This window comes from Bactrocera tryoni, chromosome 2 (genome assembly GCF_016617805.1).
Source record: "Bactrocera tryoni isolate S06 chromosome 2, CSIRO_BtryS06_freeze2, whole genome shotgun sequence".
NCBI lineage: Eukaryota > Metazoa > Arthropoda > Insecta > Diptera > Tephritidae > Bactrocera > Bactrocera tryoni.
Genome location: NC_052500.1, coordinates 32971940 through 32994474, shown reverse-complemented (window position 1 = coordinate 32994474; position 22535 = coordinate 32971940).

Sequence of the window (22535 nt, the reverse complement as noted above, 5' to 3'; positions counted from 1 at the left end):
GCATAGCTTACCATGGCCATGCAACGCGGCGCACAAGCAACGAGTGGCGACCAATCTGCCATAAATAAAGGATAACAATTTGTAAGGATCAACAAGTGGGTAACTAAATCAACGGCCAACTACAACTTGCTTGGCTGCTGCCCAACGGTGAGCGTGTTCGTGTGAGTGTGTGCCAGTCCTGGCCATTACGTTGGTGCTGCCACATAAGTATGTAATGCCTCGTATGTGTTAAGTTGAGCTGGAAGTGGGGACTGTTTAGTGGCTGAACAGGCGTAGTTCCGAACGTTTAACAGGCTTTGTGGCATTATTGCGGTACCATCGACTATTGTGTCGCGCAGCAGGTGCGATAAAGCAAAGAAGGACATTCTCTTGGAGAAATGTGAGTTCTCCCAGTAGTAGGTGTGTGACGTAAATGAAATAATATTAAGTTTAGACTGGTTTCGAAACATACAAGTGTTCAAAGCACCTCAACCTAGTTAGATTAGATTAGACTAGATTTATAGATGAGGAATGCACTGCGACCTTAGGTCTATTGTGCCCTCTCCTAAATCACAAAGATTCACTTAGCCCCAGCACATTGATAAATTCCAATATTCTTCCGGGTGCTAGTGAGGCGATGTGATCCGTATCCGGAAACATGGATCCAAGGGCCTTGAACCTGCGTCAGCAGACTGCTGTGCAGTCGATCAGCAGGTGTTCCGGTTTTTCAGGCTTCATGTCGCAGTACCGGCAGTTAGCGCAAGAGGATGGGCCCATGTTATACAAATGCCTATTCAGCTTGCAGTGGCCGGTATAAAATGCGACCAGTGACCTGAGTTTATTCCTGGGGAGGTTAATTACAACTTTGAACCTGCTCAAGTTGTACCCTCTAATTAGCAACTTGGCATGTCGCATGCCGTGTGTTCGTTGCCAATGCTCTTCCCTGCCTGGGTTCGGGTCTTACCATTTTGGTACAGTCTGTGGAGCGGGCGAGCTCATCAGCCAGTTCGTTACCAGCTATTCCTCTGTGACCTGGCACCCAGATTAGGTGCACCTGTTTTCTTTCCGCAAGGCTGTTCAGCCGTTCTCTGCACTCCTGCACTAGTAGCGATTTGAACTCGTAGGAGGAGATCGCTTTTAGTGCCCCTTAATTATCGCTGAGTATGGTTATCCGCTTATTGCGATAGTTGCGATGGAGGTTTATCTCTATGCACCGACTTATGGGAAAGACTTCTGCCTGGAAAATGCTCGGAAACCCTCCCATGGGTATGGAGAGCTTGGTGCGTGGACCCGCGATCCCTGCTCCGATTCCCTCCGACATTTTCGAGCCGTCGGTGTACCACCTCAACTTACTATTCCTCAGCATCAGCTCAAGACTGGAGTAGTTCCACTCATCCTCGCTTCCGAGGGTGACCTTAAACTTCTTAGTGAAGTTAACTGTTTTGGTAGTGCTGTCCTTCGGGAGGAGGGCTCATGGTATATTGCCACTTATCTTTTCCATCCTCTGGGACGAGATTACCTTACCTTTGCCACACCCCTCTGCCGTTATTTGCCGAAGTGTGTGCTTGGCTACTTGACCGGTAACCAAGTGAAGCAGTGTAAGTTCAAGTAGGACCTCCAGAGCTACCGTTGGACAGATGCGCATTGCGCCCGTCATGCAGACACAGGCTAGCCGCTGTAGCTTCGATAGTTTGATCCCTACCGTAGTCTGCGACGCTATTGAGGCCCAGGCCATCGCTCCGTACATGATTATCGGTCGCACTATCATGGTGTACAACCACTTAACGATCCTTGGACAGCTCCAGGACTTTCCCGCCAGCCGACTGCATACCAAAAATGCTTTTGTTGCTTTTACCAAGGTCAGGTCTACATGCTGCTTCCACCGCAAAGTAGAATCCAGCGTAAGACCGAGGTATTTGACTTTGTTGGTCATCTCTATCTCTCTACCCTCAAGTGTGAGATTCCTGAGACCGGGTAGGGACCTGCGTCTCGTGAACGGGACTACGGTCGTCTTGGAGGGGTTGATTTTCAGCGCTTTTGACCTTATTTCATGGTCTAGGATCTTCTCCATGGTTTTTAGTAGGAAATACGTTAGACTGATTGGCCTGAAGGACTTCGCCAGTGAGTAGTCTTTGCTTCCTACTTTGGGTATGAAGATCACTTGTTGTACTCTGTTGTACCAACCTGGAAGGTTGGGCTTAACGAGAAACCATTGGAGCTTGCGTGGTCGCAAGTTCATTCAAGAGCTTATAAGTTTTCCAACCTCAGCTTAACTGGCATTTTCTAAACATTGCGCTACCAGTGTCCACGTAGTAAGATTCTAAATATTTCTCGCCTATGTTTGAATAACGCTAAAAGCTCTCAGTTCAAACACCGTTATACAAGTACATTCCGGTAATTTAGTGAGAAAAGAAATAAAATGCCTAAGCAGATATTTGATAACTAATATACCGTACTAACTAAAGAAACCGTTTTTAATAATAATTTAGAATTTTCTCAAAATTTATACAACTTTCGACACGAGAGGTTTTTTATGTTCTTGCTACCGCACTATTATAGGGTATTTTAGACAAAAGTGGCTGCAGTAGTAGGAAACTTACTACTCCGAAATGCTGCTTCTTTTAGAGAGAGTAGGCTACACTTACTCTACTTACATCGAAATTAAATTGGATCTCCGTCTTTAGCTTGCGTTCTATTACTGGACTTATGGACCTCCCGTGTGTTCAGTAAGGTGGGTGGCGAGCAGCCTCTGCGTGACTGCGTGCTCCTTCTAGTTTATAATGGAACGTAAGGAACTACGGAACTACTTGCCCTTAGCAAAGCTCATCTTGCCGCAATTTTACGAGTCATTACCGATCAATATATGATAGATATACTATACATGTGGTAAGGTTAATATACAACGACAATTTTCAAAGTTGCTTGGGAGAAGGTGAGGTAGAAACCCCAGACACTTTCTCCTCCATTGTCCAGGAAGACTAACGTTCACGCTTCTAGTCAGTTATACCTTCGGCGAACCAGAAGAAAAAGCCGAAACTGGCATTTACAATCTATCAACTTTTAATATAAATTGTATATCTGCGAACGGAGTCATGTGTAGAAGTTCACGTAAGTGAGGAAAGTTGTCTGAGCGCCATTCACTTCAAAGAGGCCAGAAACGATTCTTTACATATGTCTCAGGCAGCTCACGACTTCCGGCCTAACTTCCGGAGACTAAGTATACTCCCTCCCCAGAATTGTAAGCTGAGCTTGGGCCCCGGTACTGAAATAACGCCTCCGATTAAAAAGAAAAAAACAGTCTCGGATGGGAGACCTCACTTTTGACTGACCGTCAAATACCCTTGCAGAACCCCCAAAGGTGATTTATTGACTTACACCCAGAGTATACTGAAATTATGGAGGGAACACATCTCATCGCAGCATGCTAAATGGCAGTAAAATCATAACATCAGGAGATGGCGAACCCGATTTCCCAATCAATGACGATGGAACAGACTTTCCTTTGCCTGACCATGAAGAACATCCAATAGCAATTTCCCGCCTGAAGAACAACAAAGCTGAGTTATTCAAACACGGCGGCAAAGAATTGATAAGGAACATGCATCAGCTTCTTTGTAAAATATGGTCGGACGAAATCATGCCCAACGATTGGAATTTAAGGGTGCTCTGACCAATCCACAAAAAGAAAAACCCCACAAACAAACAGTCGTTGCACTCGCGACTTGGCTCGTCGTAGCTAATTTCGTTTATCTTACAACCAGTATTAACAACAGCAACAATGTCAACCTTGAAATCCAAAGCAGAATAACTCTTGCCACAAGTGCTATCTTGGACTGAGTAGGCAATTGAGAAGTAAAGTCCTACTTCAACGAACAAAGACCAAACTCTATAAGCCATTCATTATTCCTGCTATATGGTGCAGAGGCATGAATGATGACCATATCTGATGAGTCGGCCTTAGGAGTTTTCAAGAGAAAGGTTCTGCGGAAAATGCGAAGCAGGGAAAGAGGAAGACCTCCACTCCGTTAGAAAGACTAGGTGGAGAAGGACCTGGCTGCACTTGGAATCTCCAATTGACGCCAAGCAGCGAAAAAGAAGAACGACTGACGCGCTGTTGTATACTCAGCTATAACCGCGTAAGCGCTGTCTACGTCAATAGAGAAGAAGAAGATATCCACAAATTTCTTTTACTGTGTTCGTAGGTATTTATGAAACTGTTGGGATATGTTTTGTGTTTTGGATTTAAAAAATATAATTCAACCTGAATTTTTATCAAAATTACAAGCGTCAAAAGTTCGGACGGGAGTGATTAAGGTTTTAGTATTCTGAACTACTTCCTACTTGATATACACTCGAGTACACAATAGGACGAGGTTATGAGAGGAAATCAAAGCTTTCAATATTATTTTATGTTGGGATAGTTCTCATAGTAATCGATCATCAAGGAGATCATCGTAACTGTGGAAATCAGCTCGTTTCAACATCAAGCGGTTTGTTTTTATTACACTCTTTGTTAAAGTGCTAGCAGGAAATATATGGGTTTTTGTTATAAGTGGGTCATGAACATAATGGTGATGATCTCACAAATGGTGGTTGATTATATATTTCATATATGGTATGGCATGCGCAACAAAGATAAATAAAGGTACCGTCCTTAATTATGAACCGTTTGAGTAGTCAATTTAGAAATTTAATGATTTACTAAAAGAGTTTCAATGGTTACTTACGTTCACCCTTATTGACTTTGGGGGATTAATTGTTATTGATGCCGATGAGGAATATAGTTTTCGAGTACAGGAGCTTAGAGTACAGAAATTAGTTCTTTTCGAATATGTAACAACAACAAACAGCAAGTTTCTGCGAAAAAAAACATTGCGGTGAACATGGATCTTTTTCCAGGTTAAATTTTTGTGCGCCTAACAACCGCCAAGTTTCATCAAGCGCCTGTCAAAGGTAGTAATGGTGCTGGCGACAGGTAAAAATTAGATTACATTTTCTTTTATCTACTTGTTTACATTTCACAGATATGCACTCGCCTCATGCCCGCCTCACTGGAAGGTCACACAGCCACCAGCTTTGCTGCTTTCAAGTTTTTCTCAGCCATAAAAGGCGATAAAATACGGCAGGTAAGCAGCTGCTCTTAGCAGCTTTTTAGTATATTGGTTGTAGGCAAAAAGCGTTACGGCTACTTGCTTGCGGTTGTCACCGTAGACGTGGCCAAGCTGCTGTGACATCTCAGTCGCAGTCGCTTGCCCAGATACTAATGTGATTTGCTATTTTGCGCAGCAGACGGACAGGTTGTGCGCTAAGAAGACAGCGTTGAAAGACACACAGCAAATCTTTTGACATACATGTATGTATGTATGTGCAACCAAAAAGGTCTAACCGACGCAAATTTACATGCTTCCTTACATGACAGATACTTATACATCTCAGAGGAACGACAAATTGAGGTCATCCGGCTCGCCTGAAGACGCCACGGCGCAGATTCGGCGAACACTAGGCGACATCATGTTGTCTGTTTAGCTTGAATTATTGCCGCACCTAAGCAAATTTGTCATTTGTGTTGGTGAAAAATTGTGTGGCGCACCGCTGACAGCGTTGAAGCAAAAGGCAGCGCATATGCGATGGCTGCGAAGGTAAACTAGAAGAACCGTTGTACAGCTGTTACGCTTAGAAAAGTTTTATTGAGAAAAACTTTTTGCTTATAATTGCGACAATGTGTGCGACTTGCGTAGCCAAGTTGAGCGAAAATCTCAACTTGGACAATAAGTTAGCATACCTGTAGGCGCACAGACGCAATGAATTCCCCAAGCTGGCAGCATTTTTAAATTTTCAAAGAAAAACTTTTTGGCAACAATTAAATTAGATTAAATGCTGAGGCAGCGGCAAGCTCTATCTCCACACACACACACCTAGACACCCACAGCTAAATTAAAGTGATGTCGACATGACGGTCTTCCGTGGTGAACATTTCCACATTTGCATGAGCCGCCTGTTGTTGAGCCAAAGTTTTGATTGACACACGTGTGCGGTATGGTCTGCGTGCTTGAGCTGATGGAAACATGAGTTCGCCTGTCGGAATGCGGTGTAAACATGAAAATAAATTGAGTTTTCGTAAACAATCACTGAGATAAATCAATAAAGATTAGGTTAAATTGTTAGTCTAAAGTGAAAGTTAAGAAAGTATAATTCTCTTTAGAGAGTTTGGAAATAAATATATTTTCTAAACTAAATTTGTTATTGTTGCATTAAATTGCTACCGATGTAAATGTCTGTGGGTTGTAACAAATAAATTATTACACTGAACTTGTTTCAAATTCAATTTAAAATCCGTTACTGATATAGTGCAACAGCAAATACAAATTTGTTTGGAATAATAACTGTAGCAAGTTTCCTATGGTTTCATAAGATGGTGAACTAGTTACTCAACGATGCCTAAGTATATACATACAAGTACTTGTACATATATAAGTATCAGCGGAATAGTGCCGAGGTTAGTTTGGCAGGGTGACGCTTTAACTCAAAATAATGTGTGGCATCTAGTATTGAATACAGAAATCTTAGAAATTAAATAATATCTACATGTACGTGCTTGAGGTGCTTAAAACTTCGGTAGTATATAATAAAGTTAATTTTGGCTCCATTGAAGCTCAGTCTGATTCAAATTCTGGATGGAGATATGAGTTGAAAGCCTGTGGGCGGGTGGTCTATCCGTCAGTCTGTGCAAGCTGTAACTTGAATGAAAATTGAAACTTTGTACCAGTGTTCCTTGTTCAAGTCTAGTGGACGGTATTATAGATGGGCGTAATCGAATTTGTAGTAGGTCACCTTACAACTCAAATTGTTTAAATCGGAGCAGCCTGACTTTTTACTGTAAAAATTCGACAATTCGACTACTGAAATTCGAAGAAATAATTTTTATTACAAAAGTATAGCGTTGTGCTAAAAGTAGGTAAAATCGAGCCAATATTTCCCGTGGCTCTAATAAACCTAACTTAAATATTTTCAAATATCTGATTAACTGCATAACGACTATATCGAGCAATATGCAAGATATCTTAATCAAATTCAGTAAAAACTCTGTCTTGTAACAGTGCATTCTCGTGCCTAAAATGTCTAAAATCGAGTGAACACTTTTCCTAACTCTAATAGATGGATGAAACATGAGCTTATATTTCGGGATTCAAGAATAAAAACAAATTTTAATCAACGAATTCGCTTTATTGATGTTCAGAATATTCTCCATTAAGATCGATGCACTTTTACAAGCGCTTGAACTAATTGTCGAAGTACTCGTTTTTGTACCGCCTCTGCAGGTTACGCAAAACGTTCAGGACTTAGTTCATCTTTTACGAACGGGAATAAATAGAAGTTACATATTCGTTGCCAAGTCAGTTGTTTAATTTTTTTGGTGAAGGGTGATCCGTTTTCGGCGGTTGGTTTCCTGATTTCTTGAAAGACAACCGGCAAATGGATGTATAACACTCAGAATTTACTATTTCGCGTTGTTCCAGTATTATGGTGACGACATATCCGGTTTTTCCAAAAAAAAAACAATCATTTGCTTCGAAGTGCTTCGGGCGCGAACAACTTTTATTAGATTCGGCTCATCTTGAAACACTCAAACAAGTAATCTACGATTAATTACCTGTTACGTTTCATAAAGGTGTGTCGAAGCACTGCCATTGTTTTTTTACATTTATCTCTACCAATTGACGTGAGCCTTTTTTAGAGCGATTGACATTGTGTGGGATCCAAGGTGAAAAATCAAAAATCAATCAATCTCACGATAGGTCACTTGATGATCTTGCAGTTTCCGCATAGCATCAATAGTTTCCGAAACAACAACTGATTTTGAATGATCTTGCCGAACTTCATCTAGGAGTGATCTACGACCTCGATTGAATTCATTATACCACCGATAAAAACTGGTCCTTTATGGAGCTCCATTGTCACAAGTTTAATTAAGTACATCGATGCATTGTTGCTGGGTTACTGCTCGCGCGAAATCTTTAATTTAATTCCATTTATTGGCTGAAATGAATATTTTAAGTTACTAGAAGGAACACAAGGTGAGCTCTTGCGTCAAAACAAAACAACTGGGGTTGTCAAATCCTTAAATACAAAAGGCAACCTACATATATTGAACAGTTTGTGAGCTGTTTTAATGAAATTTATAGGGTACTAATTTCTTGATATGTCGTAATATCGAAAATGAATAAAATTGGATAAATTCTACCTTACCTTATTTATATACCTTATAATTGGTGATCCAATGTTTTTTTGGTTCAGTATTGTTTGGCATTTCATTATAGAAAGACTAACGCCAGAACAACGTTTACATATCGTTCAACTTATGGTCAACATAATCGGCCTACTAAGCATACTATTCACACCACCATCACTAATCTTCAGATCCAGCAATTATTATTGGATAATATTCGGCTGAATAGATCACGTCCAGCACTCAGTGAAGAAAATATAGCAGCCGTAGCTGAGAGTATACTCGAAGACCGTGGAGAGTCGACTCGGCGCAGTTCGCAGCAACACGGACTGACGTATGGAACGACTTGGCGCATTTTACGTCGACGTCTTAAATTGAAAGCGTAAAAAATACAGCTTGGGCAAGAACTGAATCCGCTTGACCTCGCCAAGTGATTTTGCTTTGCTCTATGGGCTCTTGAAAAGTTCCAAAAATATCTTACGTTTACGAGCAATATTTTGTTCGCTGATGAGGTTTATTTATGGCTCAGTGGTTATGTGAACAAGCAAAATTGCCGCATTTGGGACGAAGAGCAACCTGAAAAGACTCAAGACCTGCCATTTCATCCAGAGGAAACAACGATTTGGTGTGGTTTGTGGGTCGGTCCACATTTCTTCAAAAATGATGCTGGTGAGAAAGTAACCGTCAATGGCGACCCTTATCGCGCCATGATAACCGACTATTTGATGCCTGAAATTTATGCTCGTTGGCTTTATACATTATAAATCGGTATCTCCGAGGAAGCTTTTTGGATCGAGTCACTGTAGTACATGACTGCCATGAGGCTTTTGTACTTGTGAAGGTTATTATAGTTAACGCTTCTTTTTGGTTTTTGATAATATTTATATTTCCAAAGCACTGGTTACAAAAAAATTATATTTTTGTACAAATTATTCATTCAATTCAGATTTTCCTCAATAGTGCAGGAATTTTTATGTGTGATTCTACTTTGCTTATGGATTAGATAAAACCTCCTTAGTATTCTAGAGGTTGAAGTTATGTACATTTTGCCTCTTAGGTAGCAACCCAAATCGGATTTTAAAGAATCGCCATCGATAATTTTATACGAAAGTTATATGAAACAAAAATCTCAAATAACTTAATAAACAAAATGACTCACTTTGTGACACGAAATCCAAATCTGGGTTTTAAAATACGTGTACATAAAATTGGAAACCACTCAGCAGATGTTTTTTTGCAAATTGTCACACAGGAAATACTTACACACGGGTCAGTGGCAGAGTGCTTTTGGCCAAACAAAGCATGTGGGTGAAGAGCGGTTATAAAATTCGTACTTGTAAGCACATAATGCAGATCAGTGTGATAAAATGTTGGCTTTCGGGTATATATTTCGACATAAGTAAGTGTGTGTACACACATAAGTGTAAGTAATAAATACACAGCCACTACGCACACACAGATGTTGCAGGACGGGTGTGAAAGGAATTTCGAGAATATCAATTGCATGCTTGGCGCCGCTGTTGCTGCCTCAGCGCCACGGAAAGATGTTATGCGAAATAGCTTCCTGTGTTTGCTGCAGCTGCGACCAGATCCATGCATTTAAGCATTTCCTTTTCACTGCCACATTCTTGGCTGCGCATACACACACACATACACTCTCAACTTGTGTCACTTTTATATTTATTTTTGTTCACACATTTGTAACGACATTTCGGCATCCTGCTGGCTTCTTTACAGCCATAACCCGTCCAGTTGCGCCGATACAAATTGCATTTGTTGTTGCTCTTGCTGTTGTTGCTGTTGCTGCCGGCGTCGGTGCACTTCCGCTTCATCACTTAACCATTGCAATTGGCATCACTCATGCATTGCTGTCATCTACCTCCTCGAGGCGCACATTTTCGCCACTTTTGCTGTTGCCGTTGTTGTTGGCGAGGCCGCTGCAGGCAGGGAGCAGCCAGGGATATGCACTTTTGCATGGAAAGCGTGTCTCCATATATATTGGCTCGGACAGGCAGCAAGTGCTGGCTCAAGAATTTCTCGTGTGTGGACACAGAGGGGAAACAAGGAGTACAGGCGAGAATAAAATAAATGTCAATAGAAATGCAGGCATAAAGAAATCAGATAAAGGAAGCATTCAATCGTATGCAAATTCAAATAGCTTCGGTCAATGGCAAAGCGTAGAAAAAGTGCATTTTAAAAGAGCATTATAGCTTGTGCCACCAGCGTGTGTCTATGAGGGTGCATATGCATACATATAAACATGTCTGTACATGCAGCAATATAAGCGCATACAATGTTGCTCAGCATGCAGCCGCATTCTCTCTCCTAAAGGAGAGTTATTGTAGGCCAGCTGTCTTTGGCCTGCTTGCAAAGGACATCGATATACTATATATTGAATTGTAGAGGTTATATGTGTGCTTGTATGTATGAGCGCCTGACAGTAAGTAACTTGGCAAGGTTGTCTTTTGCCTTGATAGCTTTTTCGGTTGTCAATGCAGATTTATGTGTCATGTCTATGAAATATAGATACAAGTGTGTCTACAGTTGTGGGCATTGAAATGTGGACATTTTTTTTTCAAATAACGGTGCATTTTTTCGGCTTGGGGCGTATGAAAGGCTACAACTTTTTATGACTACTCGTATGGGTAAAGGGATCGAATGATCAATCACAACAACGTAGAACGGATTTTTAAAGCGCAATCGCTCAGTTCAATTCGGTCCAACATTTTAACTTTAAACGCACTTTTCTCCAAACAATATTTGAAGAAATGATCAAAAATCGAACTTTGTCAGAATATCTTTTTAATTTAGGTGATTTTTTTATTTTTAAGTTCATCCACAAAGAAGTCCGGAATCAGTGCAGCGGAAGAAGTTCGACAGCTCTAAACGTGAGGGATCTCCTTCGACTCAAACATCTTTTTTTTTGTGATCTGTGTTCTTGAAACATTTATAATTAATTTCAGCAACGCGGTTGTGGTGACGGCAAATCTGGAATGCGACGCCAGAAAATTAGGGTTAGTCTCTGCATATATGCCGCATGACAATGAGGGAGATCCCCCTCCCTTATTGTTGAGGAAAACCTTGGCTGGAGCGTCTCGAAACCACCGTCATAATTGATTCCGACGCCAACTCGCGGCATTCAATCTGGGGCAGCTGGGACATTAATAACAGAGTTGAGTCGCTCTTCGACTCATTGTTAGCGAAAACTTATTCATTTGTAATACAAGGTGCGTTCCAACGTCAACAGGACTTAAAAAAAAAAAACAGAACATATGGTTTTTTCCGCAAAATCAATTTATTTTATTCAAAATAGTATCCTTCTGTTTCAATACAGCTTTTTGCACGGTTCAAAAGCATGTCGAACGAGTGTTTTAGCTCGTTGGCCGGTATGGCCGCCAGTATGCCGGTGCAAGTCTTTTCAATGGCCTCTACGTCTGCATAATGCTTTTCTTTCATGGGCAAATGCATTTTTTCGAAAAGAAAGAAGTCGCACGGTGCCATATTAGGTGAATAGAGGGAGTGGTTAATGATTAAAATTTGATTTTTGGTCAAATAATCGTTCTTCGAATGTTGGATTCTGCGCAATTTTTATGGTCAGTCAATTTGTGCGGAACATACCGTGCACTTACAGGCTTATGAAAGGCCCAAATGTTCGGTCAAAATGCGATAAATTGATGTTTTGGAGATGTTTAATTCCATTTCCATGAATTTCAATGATGATTTCGGCTGATTTTTGATGAATTCACGCATAATTTCGATGGAATTTCCGGCGATCACGGATTTTGATTGGCCCACATGTTGATCGTCATTTATGTCCTCACGACCACTTTGAAAACGCTGAAACTACTCGCGCACTCTGCTACGGGATAGGCAATCATCGCCTAAACTTGTTTCATCAATTGAAATGTTTCGGAAAAAGTTTTACCAATGTTAAAACAAAATCTAATGTTGGCTCTTTGTTCGAAGCTCATTTTCGTACCGATAACACAAACATACTGACACTTAAAACGCATTAACTTCACTTCCAATCAATGAAATGTCATGAAATTCTCACTGGATAATCGATAAATGGCGCCACCAAGAGGCGCTAGATTCAAAAAGTTCTGTTTACTTTGGAACGCACCTTGTGGGTCTCCTACATTCGTGTCTGCAGGCAGATGAGACGTTCTTGACTCCACCCTGACCTCGAACGGAATTTCCCTACTGATCTTAAACTGTGGAGTCCTTGCCGATCACTCGTTGGTCACCACAGACACGGTGGACGAGTGGGTCGAAGTCTGCAGCTCGGCGTGTAAAACTACATTGAAGAGCTCCTGTTCGCTGAGAACAACGAAGGACAGAGAGAAACCTCTCTGGAAATCAGAGCTTCCTGCAGCTGTTTATTCAACACAACTGACGACTTTGCGTTGTATAAAACGAGACTTGCAATATACAAGTCCGAGTTAAGGAAGCAAATAAGACTTCATGGAAAAGCTACTGTGAAGAAGTGGAGGGCTGTCACGTCTAAATTCAGGCGTATACTCGCAAAGAACCCCACCTTCAAAGATTATCTTAAGGTTGCAATGGTAAGTGAGCCGCAAGCAGTGAAGATACTCTTCGGATGCTCCTTAATGCTCACTTTCCGAGCTATGCGTCCACTGGGGGAATATCTCTTAAAGTGCTGCAAGAGAATTGCACGGTCTTTGTTGACCTTCTATACTTGTATATCAAAACCGTCGATACAGTAGTTTTTTTTCAGGCTACCACACTAGGTGTGTACGTTATTGGGTGGTTAGGAGATGTCGTGGGCATGTCATATTTCATAAATTTCTGATACAATATTTTATCAATATATGTATATCCTAAAAGAAAAATGCGTACTTGTTCTCTTTAGGATATTTAAATAATATACGAAAAATGGAAAAACTGCGATCTTCATATTTGGTTAAGGGTGTGTTGCAGTAACAACCCGTCGATTACTCTCTTACAAGGCGTCAATCGTCTGGAGCTTATGTGCGTAGACAACCGACTTCACATAATTCCACTAAAATAGTCCAACGGTGTTAAATCGCACGATCTTGAATGAAACGTCAGAGGTCATGACTCAAGATAATGCTCTCACCAAAAGCTTCTTTCAATAAATTCATTTGCCTACATAGCACACCAAACAGTGACATTTCAATGGCTTTTAGATGATCATCACTCCAAATGCGTCAATTTTATTTATACGTACCCAATCAACCCAATGTAAGCTTCAGCGCTGAACTAAACTTTCTTTCAAATATCGGTATTGGTGGAAATATTGTTTTGGGACCTTTTACCGACTATGCGGTAAGCGTGATGATCGTTCGGCGTCAAGTCTTGCACGATTTGAATTTTTGAAGCCCGCAAATCAAGATTATTTCGCACTCACGGCTCTCTTCGATACTCTGCTCCACAGCTGTAATAGTGTATTCGGTGCGTACCATACTTCGTGAATGAGGATCAGCGATGTCCACTAAAGTAAACTTGGTGCGAAACTGGTTCTTGAGCAAGTTTAGCTACTACCACCGGTCTCAGTAACAGATGACTTTAGTTGTAGTTGTTCTTTGAAGAGGATGATCGAGAAGATACCAAACCCGTGACGGATGAACTCAAGGCAGTAAGTGGGCTCACTGGCCCTCTAAAACATTCCGTTAAGCATATCAATAACCCTTAATTTAAGTTAACGGGTAGATATGCCAACTGAACTTTAAGAACTGGAAATGTGAACGTTTGAAGGATGCAACATCCCAAGCGCCTGACTTGTAAATTTCCGGTTTTTGGCACACCTAGCTTTTGATATTAAGATTCCAGAGGTAACCGCGTTGTGATAAAACCTATAATAATTTATTAAGGTTTGCCAAATTTTTAGACCCAGCTCCGTTAGCGCTCCCCACACTCCATCCAAATATTGTTTATGTATGTTTTAGTTCAAAGAGTTTTTTATTAAGGGCCCCAAACACTTTGGTGACCTTATCTGGATATGGCAGTCCACCAGTTTCTCAGATACTTATAATTCTTAAAACTTGTTTTTAAGAAAAGCGGCAGCCTGTTCGGAATTTTGTGTCCACCACTATATACTCTAATTCAAACATGAGTAGGTATCGTAGGACTTGTACGTGTAGTTGTTGTGCAAAAGAACATTTCAATAACAAGCTATTGAATGTTGGCTACTAGCAGAAGGACATTTATTATGTGAACCGAAGGAAATATCACACAAAGGCTTGACGCTTCAAGGATTGGGCAGGCAACTGAGGGGTAACGCAAAATTAATGCAATAGCAACAATAAGAGTAGCACTCGTTGTCGCTGAAGATTGTATTGAAACTGAAAGTTTGCTGCCTGCCAACCATCTGCATCCGTAGGCACGACGACGACAGAGCACATTTGTACGTGCGACACGACACAATTGCACACAATTTGCCTATTTACTTGTATGCCGTTATGTATGGCTGTTTGGAAAGCTTGCCTCCGGGTTCGTGCACTTTATACGCTCTCAGCTCTTATATTGGGTAGGCATATTCGGCTTCGTTCTGTACGTTATATTGTATTATCGGCAATTTATATACAATTGTTGCTGTTGCATTATATAAATTTTCTGCTTCAAGTGCCGCATGTGTGTTGTTGTGATTCCATGAAAGAACTACTGTTGCATCTTTCGAATTTCGCTCATATTATTTTCGATTTTCCACAATTGATAGAAGCACGAGGACGATCTGATAAGTACTCAGTCTCACCAACTTATGTTCATACTATTGTAAGTGAAATTACTATCGTGTTGCATTTTAAGATCTTTACGACTCTTAGCCCTTTGACTGCTCTCAAATTTAAGCCGCATTGGACGATTTGTTCTGCCTTGCGGCATGTGGAAGCGGGTCAATTAAAGAAAATTATCAAGACCGATATTGGTTGGTGATGCGATTCAAATACGTGGGAAGGTAAGTCGCTCAGTAAAAAAGAAGGTGCGATTGATGATTGCCTAAGTTGTGAAGACGACTTCTGAGGGAGCGTAACCATCTCAAAACATCTTGTTGTTCATATTCTGCATGAAGTGATGGGTATGGAAAAGTTGTCGGGACCTGAAAAGTACTCTGGATAACAAGCGCGATCGGCACACAAACCTTAGGCGACTCTATATTGTTTCGGGATGTTGTCGAAATATTCAAAGACATTCACAGAAAGTGGGTTTTCGGCTTCAGGAAGTAGCACTATCCTGCCACAGAGCTCTAGGGAGGCCTACTTTGTATATCTGCAGAAAACTTATTTTTCAGTTTGGTGAAATACATTGGGGCAAAGCTGTGTTAAGCGTGTCAAGCAAAAGTAGATTATCTTCAGAAATAAATCTCCATATTTTTAATTTCGTTTTCTTTTGCTAAGTACTTCACGGACCATCACCGTTCACATATATTTACATATGTACGAATAAATAAATGAGCATAAGTGCCAAGTTTTTCCGACGTATACTTTTTGTTATGCAAATGTGAGTTGTCTTTTGTTGCCACATCACTCTGCGCTCTTTCCCACCCTTGGCTTTCCCGATAGTTTGGCTTTGATTGTGATTTTTATTGCCGGCGATTAAGTCAAGATTCTGCTCATGTTTCGGCAATAAACGGAGGCGTTGCACTTGAATCGAACGATGCGCACAACTCTTCGAAATATGTTCACATAAATAGATATGCGAATTATTCGATTGCGATTGGATGCCGGTTTGACTGGCGTTGCTGGTACGGGGACAGTTGGCAGCAGGCACGGCTTGTTGGGTACAAGTTCGGGCGAAACTTTTTCAATTGCTGAATATCAAGCACAAAACTTTCGATTTGCATTTTCCGCTTGAAGTGTTCTCGTTCAAAGTCATGAAACTATACACATACACATATTTAGATGTGCACATAAGTGTGTGTGTGTGTTATTATATAACGGCAATGATAACATTGCGTGAATGGCGTGCTGTGCGTGACTAATATTGTGATATGGCAAAAATTCTGTCATAAAGTGATCTTGATTTTGATAATTTTTTTGGGCATTTTGAAATTGTTGGGCGGTTCAATTCTCAATAATTTTTACTAAACTATTTAGTATTTGAAGCCAATGTTGACTAAATGTCTTATAAGAATAATCATTTTATCGAATAAATTTATTTACCAGCGTAAACATCACCAACAATGTCAGCCTAGAAATCCAACGCAGGATAACTCTTGCCAACAGGTGCTACTTCGGACTGAGTAGGCAATTGAGAATCAAAGTCCTCTCTCGACAAACAGAAACCAAACTCTATAAGTCACTCATAATTCCCGTCCTGCTATATGGTGCAGAGGCTTGGACGATGTCAACAACTGATGAGTCGACGTTGCGAGTTTTCGAGAGAAAAGTTCTGCGAAAGATTTATGGTCCTTTGCGCGTTGGCCACGGCGAATATCGCATTCGATGGAACGATGAGCTGTACGAGATATTTGACGACATTGACATAGTTCAGCGAATTAAAAGACAGCGGCTACGAGGCGACGAGAGGCTAGGTCATGTTGTCCGAATGGACGGAAACACTCCAGCTCTGAAAGTATTCGACGCTGTACCCGCCGGGGGAAGCAAAGGAAGAGGAAGACCTCCACTCCGTTGGAAGGACCAGGTGGAGAAGGACCTGGCTACGCTTGGAATATCCAATTGGCGCCACGTAGCGAAAAGAAGAAACGACTGGCGCGCTGTTGTTAACTCGGCTATAATCGCGTAAGCGGTATCTACGCCAATTAAGAAGAAGAAGTTACAACCTTTAGGGTGAATCGAGTCTAAATGTAACGAAGTATGAAAATTTTAGTATAAGAGAGCTTCGCCAAATTTCTACTTCAAAAAGTGAAGCAACTCACATGGAAATCTTTTTGCTGCATCACCAACGAAATGCGATATCTCCTACTTAACTAAATTTTATTGTAATTAATTTCTTTTTTTGAAAATATGTAGTTCCTTATTTGAAACGCGAGCACAATTTGGTGGTATAATTCCTCAAATGAAATGGAGTTAATTCATTGACTTTCATCAGTTCATATTTGTTCTCCCCACCACTTTTCGCTAACGGTAATGGCTGGATTTCTACAAGATCTGCACTGCGGCCCTTTTCAGCATTCATGCCATATTCTGCTGCGGGATGCTCGAAGCCTTTAACGAACCTACCACTACTTCTTGGGCAAATGTGGATAACAGGCTCTAATGAATTGCATTATCAGGTCCGGCAGCGATGGTGAGGACGGACCTAAACCATTGCTCTTAACATAGATGGAATGTTCTTCTTGTCGACCTCTACCAACTTAGCTTCGGGGCGTACCTCGTCCACCTTGGCTATAGCGGCTTTATACATTTGAACTGATGTCTCGTGATCACACGTTATTCTCGTGATTCGCCCTTGGTAGCAGCCGGCATCCATACATGACTGTGGCGGATCCGAATTCGTTAATTGCACTTCGAGTGTCATGTGTGTCAGCGCAGCGGCACCCACTTTCAGTAGGCTTTGCGAATTTTTCCTACAGGATCATCCTCATATAGTATGCCAATAATAATGCGATTCCAGACAACATCAGCAAACGATTGAACGGGTGTCAAACCCTTTGTTTTCGGTCTTTTGGCCGACGACTTAGCCTCATCAACTTATTCTGTGTTTTAACTACCGCTGCTGACGGTTCAAACTTGAAATTATGTCGAACCGCTTTCGCGCAATCAATGGCCTCCTGGAACTCTTTTGTAATCAACTCATTGGTAGGCGGTTGCAGCTGCCCCCCTCTGAGAAGGCAGGCAGCACGACGCTCTTCTCATACCTTACTTTAGGTGATTTATCTTCCTTAAAAAAAGTCCATTTTCTGGCAGATGCACTACAAGCAGCTTCATCTTTGGTTCGTTTCCATCTCTGCTTTGTAGCCATACTTCTTGGAACTTAAATTAGCTTCAGGTCCAGAGCCCTTGCATTTAGACCAAGCTTAGCACAGAACTACGAGTTCAGTGCTTGTGCATTGCCTCTGCTATGCCTGTAAGGCTAAATTATTACGAAGGCCGCCAGGTATCCACAAGCTCAGTTCGATATATGTAGATATAGATATAGATATAGATGTAGATACTTGCACTAAGTCATATCAATGATCATTATTCAGTATTATTTCTACATAAATGTACTAAATGTAAATACAACACGGTTGTAATTTCGCCATTCAATTCAATATCACTCATACGCCACGAAGAACCAAACGAGATATTGTTTTACAACATGTGTGGCTAAAGAAAAATCGAAAAAAAATTATCGCGACTCTCGAGGGCATAATAACGGTGCGTTTAACACAATCGCATTGTAATCACTGATTTTATGGAATATTTAGCCATTTGCGTGCATTACATTGCTGACGGTAAATTTAATTTGCAGCTGAGAAATTCCACGCTGCTTTAATGCAAGCGATTATTGCTGGCAATAGCTGGTTGAAAATGCAAAACATTCGCATTAAAACACACACATGCATGCAGGCGCGGCAGTATTAGCGAATAGATGGAATGCGCCTTTGCGGCTTAGTTTTATATTGAGTGCGCTATGCCGACCACCAAATGTGGCATGCACTGGCAACAACAACAGCAAAAGCAGCGCAACAATCACCAATGCGAGTAGGCATGTCGGCGTCCATGGAGCATATCAATGACAATGGCCACAGCAAGCGATCCTGTTGCGCTGTCATTGTGTTTGTTGGTTGGTTGATGTGGTAATTGATGATGTTGTTGTTGTTGTTACTATAAATGTTATGCTTGTAACGTTGCTTTGTTGTTGGTGCTGCTGTTGTCTGCATTGCTGTTGTTGGTGTCAACCAAACTGTTGACCTTGTTGTTGCTGGTGCATTGTTGTTGTAGTTGTTGCCGCCATCATTGCCGCACTTGTTCACGCCGACACGTGCGAACAATTGCGAAAACGGCCTGCGCGGGTAATTCTATTAATCTGGCAGCATGTTAAACCCACGGCGGCCACGTGTTTTTCCACATAATCCAAAATGCGTAAACACCAGCCGTAGCATACACACAGGCGCACGTTGCTTGCAGCACACACACACACACCTATGTATGTACATAAGTATATCGAAAGTGCAGCGTGTTGTTGTTGGCAGGTGCTTCACAGCGCCCGTTCGCTTAGTCTGTCCCTGCAACCCGCTCGCCGGGGCAGTTTCTCTGCGCATTTGGTCGTTATTGTTGTAATGTGCGTTTAATTATCGACTCGGTCAGCTAACATTTCGGGCGCTTTGTTGGTCAACACTCTCGCTCACTCGGCTGCATAAATGCCTTTTCGAATGCTAGGCACACACACACAACTACATGCAGACGCTTCGTGGTAATTATGTTTACGTTTTTATATGTGCGTGTGTGTGTGTGACGAGCTTTTGTGTGCATCCGCGTAAAGGTTTGTGGCCTGCATTGCTGCGGATGCAGAGATTTTCATTGCAATTTAGTCATTTAACACCGGAACAGATGGCATTCACAGCGAATTAAATGCACTCACGTGTGATTATGCGAAGCTGCACTGGCTTTTGTGCGCGTGTGTGTGTGTGCGTGTGTGTGCGTGCTTTGGTTGTTGTCTAGTCATTGGCCCATTGACGCCTATTGAACTATTGGTCTGTGGCTTATGGCCGCATTTCGGCATTTCAGCGGTGGCGGTTTGGCAACGGCGTCGGCAGTGGTAATATTGCGGACATTTGGCCGGCGCATAGTTCCGAGTGGTTGGCGCGGATCTAGCGCTGCTGCAGCTAAGCGTTTGCATATTTATTGCGTGTTTTGCGTTGAGAGCAGGTTAAACAAGTTTAGAGGCCAGATAATTTTGATGGATTGAATCAATAGCGCGAGGCGTGAGTAACTAATTGGCTAATATGGGAATTGGATTCTGATAACTTATACAAATGTGTTGATATTTCACTGAGACTTTTTTGTTATACCTTTATGTAAGTAGTTTTGAACATAACACGCATATTTTTACTTTTATAGTAACAAGCTTTATCTGCGATACTTAATAATAATGACTTCAATAATCTCAATTGGGAAATTTGAAGGCAAACATTTGGATTCTTATGAAAAAATCTCGCAACAAATTGAATTGCTTCAAAAGAAAAGTTTATTTAGTCATACATTTTATTGATTTTGAAGTTTTACATTAGGCTGTGTGAAAATTATGATAAGTAAAACATATATAAATAGTGGATTTTTCAAGTACTTCTTGGGCCTTTTTTATCCGAAAGTGTTTCTGATTGTGTGTCTTTCGGATATTCCAATTCCTCTCATTCGTGAAGGTACAACACTTAACTCTTTTCTTCATATTTGACTTTCTCCAACATCTTACAAATTGCTCGAATCCTGCCGAGGTTGCCTCCACCAATGTAACAACAAATCCTCTAATATCAATATCAGACATTGCATCCTACTCAGAGTGTCCAAAAGACGCGATCTATCCGTATGTGAAAATTAAAGTGGGATCTCATCGATCAGCATCCCAACAAAAATTCTCACCAAACTTTTTTAAACCGAATGTAGGCCAATCTTGAAGGTTCGCTGAGGAACCAAAGTGGGCTTTCACAAAAACTTATTGTCCCACTCCGGAAGTTATGTCAACTTCCCATTCCAATGAGTCGTTCAACTCGCTTCCAATAAATTGTGACAAATGACAAACAAACATTATAAATTCCTTATACAATGATTTTTTTATAGTAGGTAAAAGCATCGAAAGCTGGAGTGCGGAACTTTAGTCCACTAAACCTAACCTACTACCAACTCAAGACTCTCCCACGGCACCACCGATTAGGTATTACTTCGTGGGAGGGACAGGACATTTATGTCTGCTCTATTGCGCGGACTGACGGACGCCTAGTCCGTTGAAAAAGTCTCAGTTTTGTCATTGTGAATGTTGACACTTCGCTAACAGCTTTGCTTTTCTCAGTCGACTGTCACATAAGTGTCGTTAAATTTTCGTAAAACCGTAAAACTACCACCAAGGATGGTTTTTATTTTTCCTTGTATTTGAAATGCGAGAGCAATAAAATAATGTTCAGAGTCTTCTATATACCCTGTACACGTCAGACAGTTCGGACTAATGTCGTTGTTGAATTCGTAAAGGCAGTTTCTAAAGTACCCATGTTTACTAAGTATTTGGGTCGGTTGGAAATGCAGGTCTCCACGTTATCTGTCTATCTATGAGTGCATGTCCGATAGAAGTCTGTGGGTTCACGCTGTTTGGAGGAGGAATTCCACCGCTGTTACCACATTTTGTTGCTTTTGTTCCTCTCCGCTCTCTTTGCCGATACTGTTATAGGCGCTGATAGCTGATATAATCTCTTGAGCTCATCTTTCTGGATGTTATTTGGCTGCATATAGGCTAATATTATAGTATGATACTTTAGCAGCGTCGGTTGATATAGTCCGGAAAGCACTTACAACTAGAATTGCAGAAAGCTTATGCACTGAAATTATTTGTTTAACATACGCTTTCATATTCATTGCTTGTATCCATATTGGTGCTGCATGCAATATTACAGAACTCATTGCGATTGCTCTAAAGCTCGCCGGCTGGAACGCACACAGCTTTTATTGGCCATCTTTCCCGAAAGAGCATTATCCACTTTGTTTGCTTTACCGGAAGTATGCGCTAGATATTCCTTAAATTTTAATTTAGAGTCCAATATTACTTCCAGGTACTTCAGCTGCGGATGTGAGGTAAACTCGCACTCCCTTATGGTGACCTCTACCTTCCTAGCTGGTTGGACTTTCGTTTTATGCTCCGCCAGTTCCAGCCTCGCAGAAGAGAATCATTGGCGTAAACCATTTTAGCACTCATTGCATTTATTTCTTAGGTCGACTAATTGTTTAGCCACTGCTACTAACAAGAAATCGTCCACATATACTATTAGCTTCACGTTTGTTGGTTGCTGTCTTCTTGGCATCCCGTCATGAATGAAGTTTCATAATAGTGGGCTTAATACTGAGCCTTGGGGTACTCCACTTGAGATAAAGTAACTCTTGGTGTCTTCGTCCGTACCAAAAATCAGCCTTCTGTTTTTAAAATAACTAGTTATAATGTTTATGAGATGTTCAGGAGCGCGTACTTCATCCAGGGCTTTAATTATGTGTGACCAACAACGAATTCATCGTTTTTCGAGTTCACAAACCCAATTGTTTGCTTTCACAGCGATTTTGTGAAACGATCAAATCTTTTGCATTGCTTAAACAACAGCCAAAATTCATTGATCACTGCAATAGTAATTCGCAATTTTTATTTTAGTTTATTCTAAGGATTTTGTGCAATGTTCGATTTCGTTGACTTAAGGGGCTATACCAGT